This window comes from Hyperolius riggenbachi, chromosome 7 (assembly GCF_040937935.1).
Source record: "Hyperolius riggenbachi isolate aHypRig1 chromosome 7, aHypRig1.pri, whole genome shotgun sequence".
NCBI lineage: Eukaryota > Metazoa > Chordata > Amphibia > Anura > Hyperoliidae > Hyperolius > Hyperolius riggenbachi.
The window spans coordinates 291,290,059-291,304,092 of record NC_090652.1 but is presented as its reverse complement, the minus strand read 5'-3'; the positions used below and the strand labels follow the sequence as shown (position 1 = coordinate 291,304,092).

At 47.3% G+C, this 14,034-nt stretch overlaps 1 long non-coding RNA gene across 1 annotated transcript in view; it reads right to left on the bottom strand.

Moving 5' to 3' along the window:
- The window catches only part of LOC137525112 (uncharacterized), a 52,720-nt gene extending 44,490 nt beyond the window's left edge, over positions 1 to 8,230 (bottom strand). Inside the window, exon 1 of the long non-coding RNA XR_011022866.1 lies at positions 8,106 to 8,230. This is a non-coding gene — a long non-coding RNA (uncharacterized lncRNA). The remainder of the gene's footprint in view (positions 1 to 8,105) is intronic.
- Between the last annotated feature and the right edge of the window lie 5,804 nt (positions 8,231 to 14,034).

Sequence of the window (14,034 nt, the reverse complement as noted above, 5' to 3'; positions counted from 1 at the left end):
GAACAGCTGTAATTTTAAATGTAGTTCCGCATAAGCCATTTGATGAAGCTGGGTTTTCACTTGAGCCGGATCAGTGGGAGGGGACAGTGTAATGTCGGACCGCTCCGATGGTCCGGCTCTAGTCTGGGGCAGATGTGTTACTCCCATAGGCTATATGGGAGACTGCATCCCTCTTAGGCCTGGAACCGACTACAAAACGCTATCGCTAATCGCAATCGCTAGCGTTTTGTATGAGCGTTTTGTAAATGATTTCATGAACGCTTTTGGTAGCGATTTTAAAAAGTGTAAGGTTTTTGCCCGCGATTGTGTAGCAATTAGCGTTTTTAATTCTGTTCCTTTCATTTAATTTGAATTTTTTACAGTGTGCAGTAACTTCAAAACACTAGCAAAATCGCTGTGTGTAGGATTTGATGAGCGATTAGGCCAGCGTTTATATACTTTACATTGCAGGAACGCTAACGCTAAACGCTAACGCTAAAAATGCTGCATGTCCTGTGCTTTGCGATATGGTAATCGCAATCGCTCCAGTGGAATTTGGCCCATCCATTGACATTAGCTGAGTGTTTAGGGAAATCGCTAGCGGTTTGAATCGCTCCCTAAACACTCAGAAAATCGCTCTAGTGGGTTCCAGCCTGCTAGAATTCCTTTGGAAACAATGCACAATTTGTATGAATCAATACCTCAGAGAGTTGAGGCTGTAATTGCCGCAAAAGGTGGACCTACACCATATTAACCATTTACCGACAAGCATACATATTAAAACGTCATGCTTTAGCCTATTAACGGCAACATGACGTTTTAATACGTCGCGCGATCCCGCTGCCGCTCCGCACGTGTGCACACCGCTGCCGCCGTCGTTTCCGTCGGGATCCCGTGTTTAGTGATTGGGGAAGAGGACCGAGGTCCTCTACCCAATCTCAATGCCTGGAGTGAATGGACGTGACCGCGAACAGCCGCCACCTCCATTCACAAAACAGGAAACTGTTACAGTTAAATAAAGTGTAAAAAATCACTTCCTATAACCGGAGTGTTCACTAGCGCCATCTTGTGGCCAAAAAGTATATTACACACACAAACACATACATATACATATAAATACACATTATTGTTAAAATTAATAAAATTACACTTCCAACCCTCCCCCCCCCCTCCAAAAAAAAAACATTTAAAAAAAAAATAAGCTTAAAATAAATCAATAAATAGTTGCCTTAGGGACTCAGCTTTTTTAATCTATATTTTATTAGGGAAAATTAATTTTAATTTATTACATAGGGGCTTGTAATTATGGCCAGAACAAAAAAAAAACAACAGGAAAATAACACCTATACTTCAAAATAATATATTGTCGCCGTACATTGTGATAGGGACATAATTTAAACTGTTTAATAATCAAGACAACTGGGTAAATAAAATGTGTTGGTTTTATCCAAAGGAGAATGTTTAATTTTAAACTATAATGGCTGAAAACTGAGAAGAAATGATTTTTTTCCATTATTTTTGTATTTTTCCCATTAAAACGCATTTAAAATAAAAAAATTCTTAGCAAAATGTACTACCCACAGAAAGCCTAATTGGTGGCGGAAAAAATGAGGTATAGATCATTTTCTTGTGATAAGTAGTAATAAAGTTATTAGGGAATAAAAGGGAGGAGCACTGACAGGTGAAAATTGCTCTGGTCCGTTAGGGTAAAAATCCTTGGGGGTGAACTGGTTAAAATATATTTTGTTGATTTTCAAGGTGTTTCCATTATTTTGTCCAACCCCTGTAAGTAGGTCCTAGTGGCCTGATAAGCACTATATTTAATTGGTTTGAAGCTTGGAGATTAGATGATCTTCACTGAAGGGACAACAGAGATCTCCAGCAAAGCATAATCAATAGTGTTATCAGAGGTCCTGTCTGTACAATCAGCACAACAAGGAGGAGTGCTCAGATTACATTGTATGTAAAGTAGTGAATTCAGTCTAGACACAATCATTCCTTTCAACACCTTTCCCAAATCTAAATATTTAATCTAATTACAGGTATCTGATGGGAGTCAGGATTGCCCAACACATTCTGACTACTTCATACTGGAAATGCTTAGGTGAAAAGCAAAACATGAAAAAAGTTGCTATCCAATGCTGGGAATAAACGGCTCGATTCTGAGCTGATAAGATGGCTCGATAGATCATTTCCAATATGTCCGATCAACGTTCAATCGTTTTGCCGCTCGATTTGTCATTGAAGTGAATTGAAAACTGTAGCTGTAGCTAAGGCAAATGCTCCCAACAGAACCCCCCCCCCCCCCCCCCCCCCCCCCCCCCCGGGGTCACACACTGCTGAAATCTGTTTTTTCTTTTTACTCATTACTTTTTATTTCTATTTGTACACTTTTTAAAATCGCTACCAAAAACGCTCATGAAATCATTTACAATACGCTCATACAAAACGCTAGCGATTGCGATTAGCGATAGCGTTTTGTAGTGGGTTCCAGGCCTAAGAGGGATGCAGTCTCCCATATAGCCAATGGGAGTAACACATCTGCCCCAGACAGAGCCGGACCATCGGAGTGGTCCGACATTACACTGTCCCCTCCCACTGATCCGGCTCAAGTGAAAACCCAGCTTCATCAAATGGCTTATGCGGAACTACATTTAAAATTACAGCTGTTCAAATAGATGAGTCATACTATGGTAAATTCTAGTAAAAAAGTAACGCCAACATCTCCCACAGCGCTGTATATATAGTCATGTCACTTAACTGTCCCTCAGAGTATATGTGCCTGCAGCGTAGGTTAGCCAGGTATATGTGCCTGCAGTATAGGTTAGCCAGGTATATGTGCCTGCAGCGTAGGTTAGCCAGGTATATGTGCCTGCAGCATAGGTTAGCCAGGTATATGTGCCTGCAGCGTAGGATAGCCAGGTATATGTGCCTGCAGCGTAGGTTAGCCAGGTATATGTGCCTGCAGCGTAGGTTAGCCAGGTATATGTGCCTGCAGTATAGGTTAGCCAGGTATATGTGCCTGCAGCATAGGTTAGCCAGGTATATGTGCCTGCAGCGTAGGATAGCCAGGTATATGTGCCTGCAGCGTAGGTTAGCCAGTTATATATGCCTGCAGCGTAGGTTAGCCAGTTATATATGCCTGCAGCGTAGGTTAGCCAGTTATATATGCCTGCAACGTAGGTTAGCCAGTTATATATGCCTGCAGCGAAGGTTAGCCAGTTATATATGCCTGCAGCGTAGGTTAGCCAGTTATATATGCCTGCAACGTAGGTTAGCCAGTTATATATGCCTGCAACGTAGGTTAGCCAGTTATATATGCCTGCAGCGAAGGTTAGCCAGTTATATATGCCTGCAGCGTAGGTTAGCCAGTTATATATGCCTGCAACGTAGGTTAGCCAGTTATATATGCCTGCAGCGTAGGATAGCCAGGTATATGTGCCTGCAGTGTAGGTTAGCCAGTTATATATGCCTGCAGCGTAGGATAGCCAGGTATATGTGCCTGCAGCGTAGGATAGCCAGGTATATGTGCCTGCAGCGTAGGATAGCCAGGTATATGTGCCTGCAGCGTAGGATAGCCAGGTATATGTGCCTGCAGCGTAGGATAGCCAGGTATATGTGCCTGCAGCGTAGGTTAGCCAGGTATATGTGCCTGCAGCGTAGGATAGCCAGGTATATGTGCCTGCAGCGTAGGATAGCCAGGTATATGTGCCTGCACTGTAGGTTAGCCAGGTATATGTGCCTGCAGCGTAGGATAGCCAGGTATATGTGCCTGCAGCGTAGGATAGCCAGGTATATGTGCCTGCAGCGTAGGATAGCCAGGTATATGTGCCTGCAGCGTAGGATAGCCAGGTATATGTGCCTGCAGCGTAGGATAGCCAGGTATATGTGCCTGCAGCGTAGGATAGCCAGGTATATGTGCCTGCAGCATAGGTTAGCCAGGTATATGTGCCTGCACTGTATATTAGCCAGGTATATGTGCCTGCAGCGTAGGATAGCCAGGTATATGTGCCTGCAGCGTAGGATAGCCAGGTATATGTGCCTGCAGCGTAGGATAGCCAGGTATATGTGCCTGCAGCGTAGGATAGCCAGGTATATGTGCCTGCAGCGTAGGTTAGCCAGGCATATGTGCCTGCAGCGTAGGATAGCCAGGTATATGTGCCTGCAGCATAGGTTAGCCAGGTATATGTGCCTGCAGCGTAGGTTAGCCAGGTATATGTGCCTGCAGCGTAGGTTAGCCAGGTATATGTGCCTGCAGCGTAGGATAGCCAGGTATATGTGCCTGCAGCGTAGGATAGCCAGGTATATGTGCCTGCAGCGTAGGTTAGCCAGGTATATGTGCCTGCACTGTAGGTTAGCCAGGTATATGTGCCTGCAGCGTAGGATAGTCAGGTATATGTGCCTGCAGCATAGGTTAGCCAGGTATATGTGCCTGCAGCGTAGGTTAGCCAGGTATATGTGCCTGCAGTGTAGGTTAGCCAGGTATATGTGCCTGCAGCGTAGGTTAGCCAGGTATATGTGCCTGCAGCGTAGGATAGTCAGGTATATGTGCCTGCAGCGTAGGTTAGCCAGGTATATGTGCCTGCAGCGTAGGTTAGCCAGGTATATGTGTCTGCAGCGTAGGTTAGCCAGGTATATGTGCCTGCAGCGTAGGTTAGCCAGGTATATATGCCTGCAGCGTAGGTTAGCCAGGTATATGTGCCTGCAGCGTAGGTTAGCCAGGTATATGTGCCTGAAGCGTAGGTTAGCCAGGTATATGTGCCTGCACTGTAGGTTAGCCAGGTGTATGTGCCTGCAGCGTAGGTTAGCCAGGTATATGTGCCTGCAGCGTAGGTTAGCCAGGTATATGTGCCTGCAGCGTAGGTTAGCCAGGTTTATGTGCCTGCAGCGTAGGTTAGCCAGGTATATGTGCCTGCAGCGTAGGTTAGCCAGGTATATGTGCCTGCAGCGTAGGTTAGCCAGTTATATGTGCCTGCAGCGTAGGTTAGCCAGGTATATGTGCCTGCAGCGTAGGTTAGCCAGGTATATGTGCCTGCAGCGTAGGTTAGCCAGGTATATGTGCCTGCAGCGTAGGTTAGCCAGGTATATGTGCCTGCACTGTAGGTTAGCCAGGTATATGTGCCTGCAGCGTAGGATAGCCAGGTATATGTGCCTGCAGCGTAGGTTAGCCAGGTATATGTGCCTGCAGCGTAGGTTAGCCAGGTATATGTGCCTGCAGCGTAGGTTAGCCAGGTATATGTGTCTGCAGCGTAGGTTAGCCAGATATATGTGCCTGCAGCGTAGGATAGTCAGGTATATGTGCCTGCAGCGTAGGTTAGCCAGGTATATGTGCCTGCAGCGTAGGTTAGCCAGGTATATGTGCCTGCAGCGTAGGTTAGCCAGGTATATGTGCCTGCAGCGTAGGTTAGCCAGGTATATGTGCCTGCAGCGTAGGATAGCCAGGTATATGTGCCTGCAGCGTAGGATAGCCAGGTATATGTGCCTGCAGCGTAGGTTAGCCAGGTATATGTGTCTGCAGCGTAGGTTAGCCAGGTATATGTGCCTGCAGCGTAGGTTAGCCAGGTATATATGCCTGCAGCGTAGGTTAGCCAGGTATATGTGTCTGCAGCGTAGGTTAGCCAGGTATATGTGTCTGCAGCGTAGGTTAGCCAGGTATATGTGCCTGCAGCGTAGGTTAGCCAGGTATATGTGCCTGCAGCGTAGGATAGCAAGGTATATGTGCCTGCAGCGTAGGATAGCCAGGTATATGTGCCTGCAGCGTAGGTTAGCCAGGTATATGTGCCTGCAGCGTAGGTTAGCCAGGTATATGTGCCTGCACTGTAGGTTAGCCAGGTATATGTGCCTGCACTGTAGGTTAGCCAGGTATATGTGCCTGCACTGTAGGTTAGCCAGGTATATGTGCCTGCACTGTAGGTTAGCCAGGTATATGTGCCTGCAGCGTAGGATAGCCAGGTATATGTGCCTGCAGCGTAGGTTAGCCAGGTATATATGCATGCAGCGTAGGTTAGCCAGTTATATATGCCTGCAGCGTAGGTTAGCCAGGTATATGTGCCTCCAGCGTAGGTTAGCCAGTTATATATGCCTGCAGCGTAGATTAGCCAGGTATATGTGCCTGCAGCGTAGGTTAGCCAGGTGTATGTGCCTGCAGCGTAGGTTAGCCAGGTATATATGCCTGCAGCGTAGGTTAGCCAGTTATATATGCCTGCAGCGTAGGTTAGCCAGGTATATGTGCCTGCAGCGTAGGTTAGCCAGGTATATGTGCCTGCAGCGTAGGATAGCCAGGTATATATGCCTGCAGCGTAGGTTAGCCAGGTATATGTGCCTGCAGCGTAGGTTAGCCAGGTATATGTGCCTGCAGCGTAGGATAGCCAGGTATATGTGCCTGCAGCGTAGGATAGCCAGGTATATGTGCCTGCAGCGTAGGATAGCCAGGTATATGTGCCTGCAGCGTAGGATAGCCAGGTATATGTGCCTGCAGCGTAGGATAGCCAGGTATATGTGCCTGCAGCGTAGGATAGCCAGGTATATGTGCCTGCAGCGTAGGATAGCCAGGTATATGTGCCTGCAGCGTAGGATAGCCAGGTATATGTGCCTGCAGCGTAGGATAGCCAGGTATTTGTGCCTGCAGCGTAGGATAGCCAGGTATATGTGCCTGCACTGTAGGTTAGCCAGGTATATGTGCCTGCAGCGTAGGACAGCCAGGTATATGTGCCTGCAGCGTAGGATAGCCAGGTATATGTGCCTGCAGCGTAGGATAGCCAGGTATATGTGCCTGCAGCATAGGATAGCTAGGTATATGTGCCTGCAGCGTAGGATAGCCAGGTATATGTGCCTGCAGCGTAGGATAGCCATGTATATGTGTCAGTATAGGAGGTAGTGGCTACCTCAATCTGAAGGCTGAGGGTCCTGGACTCCTGGAACACTCTGGCGGGCTAAGGCCGCTGGCCAATAAGGATGCAGGGGAGGAGAGGCGGCGAGGAGAGAGGGAGGAGAGAGGCGGCGCGGCTGCTACGTCATGGATGGGGGCGGCGCCGGGCACGTTACAAGCACACACGTCGCACGTTGCCCGCTGCCGCCCCCAGCCATGACGTAGCGGCGTCTCTCCTCTCTCCTCGCCGCCTCTCCTCCCCTGCATCCTTATTGGCCATTGGCCAGCAGCTAAACATGATAAGCTGCCGGCCGCAACATCGAGAGGCTGCGATCTATCGAGAAGGCGGTCGCGATCTACCGGTAGATCGCGATCGACCTATTGGGCAGCCCTGCTCTAGAGCCTTCTCGCTCCTCTCCCGGTCCCCATGGCAGCGCTGGCTTCCCGGTAGCAGTATTCAACCAATTTGTTTAAATACTGTTGTCTCCGTCGCCAAAGAGAGGCTTCAGAAGTCTTCGGGAACCCGGGTGCTCCCGAAGACGAGCCACTCCATACTGTGCAGGCGCGAGCGCCCTCCCTTATGCACTTGCGTGTGCGCAGTAAGGAGCCGATCGATCGGCTGCTAATCGGCTCAGTGTATGGGCCCCTTTACTTTTTGAGGGGCCTGCTCTTGGGATGTTCAGTAAATATTGTATCTCCCTCCTCTGACCTCCACATTCTCATGGTAATTTGGGCAAGGATTTTGCATTATCAGCAGGGCATTGCTATGCTAAAGGTTCTCTGTCTATGAATAGTAATGAGCAACACTACTCCACTACTACAGTACATATTCCGCCCGCACCAGAACAATGGTGCTAAGGTGTGTATCTACATACCTATAAGAACAGTGAATGCTCCTGGCAGGCCTTTCATTTCCAAAGTGGAACCTAATATTTTACAATCCAGTGGTTCAGCTATGTGACCTGTACCTGCTACTTGTAATAAGGTTCATTTTCATCAAGCAGGTGGGCAGGAGAAGGAAGGGTTGATTGATGTCAGCCTAGATTTGTGACCAGTACAAAACTAAAGGTGACTTGGCGGCCGATCGACCAACCAGTTTGATTATTATAATCGGATCAGATAAAAATCAGTGACGCCAAAAGCATGCGTTGCACGGCGGAAAAGGCGAGCGATATCGGGACGAGCAACGAACACAATGGTGCCCCCAGCACTGTCTCCCCCAATGAAACATGTCCCCCCATTGCCCCATGTAGTATACCTGGACAGAACGGTGGTGTAGTGGTTAGCACTCTGCCTTGCAGTGCTGGGTCTCCGCTTTGAACTCCAGCAAGGAGTTTGTATGTTCTCCCCGTGTCTGCGTGGGATTCCTCCAGGCACTCCAGTTTCTTCCTACATCCCCAAAACATATAGATAAGTTAATTGGCTTTCCCCTGAATTGGCCCTAGACTACAATACATACTACCTGATACATACATACATACATGTGGCTCTTGGCATCACCGATTTTTATCCGATATGACTGTGGTAGGGATTAGATTGTGAGCTCCTCGGAGGGACAGTTAAGTGATAAGATCATATACTTTGTACAGCGCTGTGGAAGATTTCAGTTCTGTATAAATACTAGATGATAATATACTTTAACTGTCCGTCGCTGGCTCCATCTGCATACACATGTCCCGCGTGGTTAATGTGGGTGCGTGCGTGACGTCAAACGCACCCACATATATGCCAGGCTTCCCGGCATCCACGTGTGGCGCGTGTATGTAGACAGAGCCAGCGATGGACAGGCACAGTATACTGCACCAGGCACTGGGGTAGAACATTTTACATGTGGGGGCGGCGAGGCAGCGGATGCAGGGTCACAAGCACGATTCCCAAGAGATTTCATCCTGAAATTGCTCAGGAATCCTCCCGTGGTGTATGGGAAGCCAACAGATCTCTCCCAGATCAGAATTGATCAGAGGGTGATTGTGGTCCTAGATGCTATGCCACGTCTGGAAAGGATGGCGGTTCCAGCAACCAGGGGTGCGCGAATGCGGCGATCGCACAAACGATAACAACCGCACGTACTGTTGGTAAAGTGCAGTCCTGTAAAAAAGGAAAACGACCTCCACAAAAATGACAGTGAAACTGTCCCTGTGAACCTGCCCTATAGTTATCTTTGTACTCATTAGATTAGAGTGACATACAGAGCACTGCCAATTACTTCTCAGATCTCTGCAAGCACACACTGCCTGGGCTGGGGCATGTAGGCCGGTACAGCAGAGAGGTAATACAATTATCCTGTCTGCACATAATCAGTTTAAATAACTATCACTTTTAGCATCTTCTCCAAACATAAATTGGATCAGCCTATTCACAGGTATTCAGTGGTAACTAGATGGGCTGAACACTATCTGACTACCTGAAACCTATGCAGAGGTTAAAGATCCGTACACACGCCGGACTGGAGGCAACGACTTTAATCTAGCATGTGTACAGGGCTTAATGCTGGGTACACACATTACGTTTTTTTTCGTGCGATTTTGCGACCCGATCGTTTTTTCGGCACAATTCCACACTCGATTCTGTGCTCGATAATCTTATCTTAATTCGTTTTTCTTATCTTTTTCCATTCACCGCTATGAGAAATCGAGCGCGGAAACGATCAGGAGCAATATCGGACATGATGGATTTTATCTATCTGATCCATCTTTTGCACGGAAAATCGTACCGTATGTACCCAGCATTAAGGTCCGTACACACGCCGGACTGGAGGCAACGACAGGTCCGTCGTCACCTCCCGCTGGGTGGGCGTTCCAACGACAGTCCGGCGGACTGATATGGCTGTTTCTGAGCGATCCGCCGAACAGCCGTATCAGTCCGCCGACAGTGCGTACACACGCCGGACTGTCGTCGGAACGCCCACCCAGCGGGAGGTGACGACGGGCCCGTCGTTGCCTCCAGTCCGGCGTGTGTACGGACCTTAATGCTGGGTACATACGGTACGATTTTACGTGCAAAAGATGGATCAGATAGATAAAATCCATCATGTCCGATATTGCTCCTGATCGTTTCCGCGCTCGATTTCTCATAGCGGTGAATGGAAAAAGATAAGAAAAACGAATTAAGATAAGATTATCGAGCACAGAATCGAGTGTGGAATTGTGCCGAAAAAACGATCGGGTCGCAAAATCGCACGAAAAAAAACGTAATGTGTGTACCCAGCACTAAGCCCTGTACACATGCTAGATTAAAGTCGTCTGAGTTGGCCGATAAAAACTGCCTCAGCCAGGGGCATCACTAGAAATCCCTGGGCCCCCCTGCAAAACTTTGGATGGGCCCCCCCAACTCGCTTACTGCAGAGTTAAACTGAGAACCAATGTTATTCAATTAGCTAGTGCACACTTTTTTTTCCCCACGCAGATAAAAACTGACAGCAGTGAAGCAGTATCCTTCTCTATCACTTACATTAGCTTCTGTGATAAAACGTGCATGTTTTCACACATATAGACACACATGGTGTGCAGAAAACGCATACAGAAAACCAACAGACGAGTGTGCTCCCAGCCTCAGCTTATTACACTCACTCTGTCCATCTCTGATGAAGCAGAATTGGCTCTGCAGACTTCTCCAGCATCACTACAGTACACAGCACTTGGGGAGGGGTAGAGAGGCTGGGGGTAGAGCAGCACTATACAGAAGACCCTGCTGAACACTGAATAGAGACTGTCTACAAATCTTTGCAAAACGTTGTATGATTTCTTATTGGTGGCTGAGCAGGTGCAGCCATTAGAACAATTTAGCAGAGAGCAGAAAGCTTTTTCTCTACGTGCCCATAGCTGTCAGTTTCTCAGGACAGGGAAAATACCCCCCCACTGTGGCTTCTGGGCCCCTCTGCAGCTACATCCCTTGCATGGTCTACTGTTACCCATACCCCCCCCCCTGCCCTCAGCCATTAACTCGGTGTGTGTACGGTGACCAATGACCCGCGACCGCAGCTCAGCAAGTGACCTGCCAGGTGGATCAACTTGCTCAAGTGACGGCAGAAACCTGCGTGCACAACACTCACCCTGCCCGCAGCGTGACCTCTCGTCTGCGCCGCTCCATCGTCCCTCCACCTCCCCGCAAAGCAACAGAATGCGTCGCCAGCTCTACAGCTGAGCTCACGTCTGCATTACATTTTAAAACGTTAGGGATAAGGTCTTGAACCGTGTTGGGCGACATCAGTCACACGTTTGTACGGGACTTTACATGCAAGCTGAATATGAAAATCATCATCCAACTCCCACGTGTAATCTGACAAATAATAGTAAAGGCCCATACACACGTTGGATTTTCGTGAACGACGGGTCGTTTGAACGCCCCGTCGTTCAGTCGTTCGCCCGCTAAATCGGGCATGTGTACAGACAGTCGTTCGCGTGATAAGGGTGAGTTTGAGCGATCTGCCTGGCGGATCGCTCAAACTCACTCTTATCATGAGAACGACAGTCTCATGACACGTTCAAATGACCCGTCGTTCGTAAAAAGCGGCCGTGTGTATGGGCCTTAAGGCTCGTACACACGTCCAAACAATCTGCCCAACCATCTTGTAAACTTGGTCTGTTTGAAGACAGTTGGGTGTGTGTATGGCTGGCAAACAACAAGACGGCTAACTGATAACAGGTTGTGTGCCAGTTCCAACCGGTGGATCAACCGGCCCAACTATCCTGCAGAATAACTTTTGAACAACTTGTTTTTGAATGCGGACATGTTGTGGAGTATGTCAATTAGCTTACATGCATAGTATATAAGTGAGTTGGTTGTTTAGTTGGTTGGCGTGTGTGTACATATTTGTCATGTAAACAACTTGTTCTATGATTGGTCATGTTGTGCGGTTGGTTGTGCATTAAGTTGGACATGTGTATGAGCCTTTATGCACCACAAACAAGATTGTCCTAGTGCTCAAACTCCTAAAGGTAGCCATACACATAGCGATTCTGATTCAATCAACAAAGTGATCAACTTTATTATGGAATCGACTTCAGTATAGTTGATCAAAAGTCAATTGATTAGTGACCCACACATTACAAGCGATTCCTATGTGATTTATCTTCCCTAATCCATCTGACCAATGTTATGTCTCCATGCTCTGAATGCAAAAATCGATCGAATGACATGTGAACAGTAGCCGATTCCTGTGCGATTGACCGATATCTTGCATCCTGCTTGATCGACTAAGCTGGTCGATTCGACATGATATCAGCCACTTTTCATTGATTGGGAATTCTGCAACACACTCAATTGTCGATTCCTACTAAATTCTATAAAATGATTGAATCGAATGGTCTTCTTCTACGCGTTTCCATCCGCAATACTGTCCTGCACCTGCGCAGGGCACTATTGCGGATGGGAAATCGTAGAAGGAGACACGTGGCCAGGCCTGCGCAGGCGCAGTAAGCCTGTTGGCCGAAAATGAAAGTAGCTGGCGGCCGGGGACAGGAGGCTCCGACCGTGACTGCGAGGGCACCGGATGGCTGCAGGGGGCTGGTAGAAGCCCCTGTTTTTTTGTTGTTTTTTTTTTTTAGTTTAACAAACAAACAAACAAACACAGAACATTTATATCGCGCTTTTCTCCTGGCGGACTCAAAGCGCCAGAGCTGCAGCCACTAGGACGCGCTCTATAGGCAGTAGCAGTGTTAGGGAGACTTGCCCAAGGTCCCCTACTGAATAGGTGCTGGCTTACTGAACAGGCAGAGCCAGGATTCGAACCCAGGTCTCCTGTGTCAGAGGCAGAGCCCTTACCCATTACACTATCCAGCCACTAGTTTAGGCTTAGGGCTAGTTCACACTGGGCGCTTTGGTAGCGTTTTGCTGATCGCTGGTGATCAGCAAAACGCTGTTTTTTCACTGTACAGGAAAGCAGGAACGCAATGCAATGACACAGCGGTCCTGCACTTTATGCTTGTGTTGCACCGGGTACAGTGAAGCATACAGTCAACTAAAAGCATGATTCATTTTACTGTTAACGTGCGTTTAAAGGTAACACACTGCATTCAATACTTTACGTTACGTCGCAACGCACCCACCGCACTGTGAACATCGCACAGATGGTGCAGTGTGGTAAGCCTTGTTACAAAGCGTCCGTTACACCGCACCACTGTGAACGGGGCCTTACTGTTAATGCGGACGTTTTGCGGTAAGGCACTGCATAACTATGCCGCATACAGATTGTGTTCCCACATGAGCACAGGTTTTTTGCCTGTTCTCCACTGCTAAACGGACAGTGAATTGCTCCTATTTAATAAATAGGAGCCGTTCCCACTTGTCACTCTGCAAGTAGTTATGTTTTGGTAAGCGCTTTTTCAGAGCGCTTCCGTCTTTTGATCCAGAAAAAAATCCAGAAACAATACAATGTATTTTTTTTTTAAATGCTTAAGCAATCGCTTACCAAAGCGATTTTGTGAGTGTTTTGCGTTTTTCCCATACCTTCCATTGAGGCAAATCGCCTAAAAAATGGCCCAAGCACCAGTTGTCTAAGTGGAACGCAAACAAACCGCTCAGATATTAATTTTCTCATAGAGAATCATTGCACAAGCGCTTTCAAGGCGATTTTGAAAATTGCCCGCGCTTAAATTTTTACAAAAACGCCTATAATGTGAACAAGGTCTGGGGGCTGGAACCCACTATAAAACGCTATCGCTAATCGCAATCGCTTGCGTTTTGTATGAGCAGTTTGTAAGAGATTTCATGAGCATTTTAGGGAGCAATTTTAGAAAGTGTATTCAATTTGCCAGCGGTTGTGTAGCGATTAGCGATTAGCGTTTTAAAGTCTGATTGGTCCTTTCAATTATTTTTAATTTTGTTACAGTGTACATTAACTTTAAAACGCTAGCAAATCGCTCCCTGCAAGTTTTGATGAGCGATTACACCAGTGATTATATACATTACATTGAAGCGCAAACGCTAACAAAATGCTGCATGTCCTGCGTTTGCGATTTTGCTAATCGCAATCGCTTCTGTGGAATTTGCACCATCCATTTACATTGGCAGAGCGTTTAGGGAAATCGCTTGCGATTTCTCGCGCTTCCTAAACGCTCAAAAAATCGCTCTGGTGGGTTCCAGCCCTGACTGTCTTAATGGAACAAAAACTTACATGAAATAAATGGTATTAAAACTATTAGTCTAACTAATGCTAAAAATAAGGTCATAATTCAATTACTCTCTGC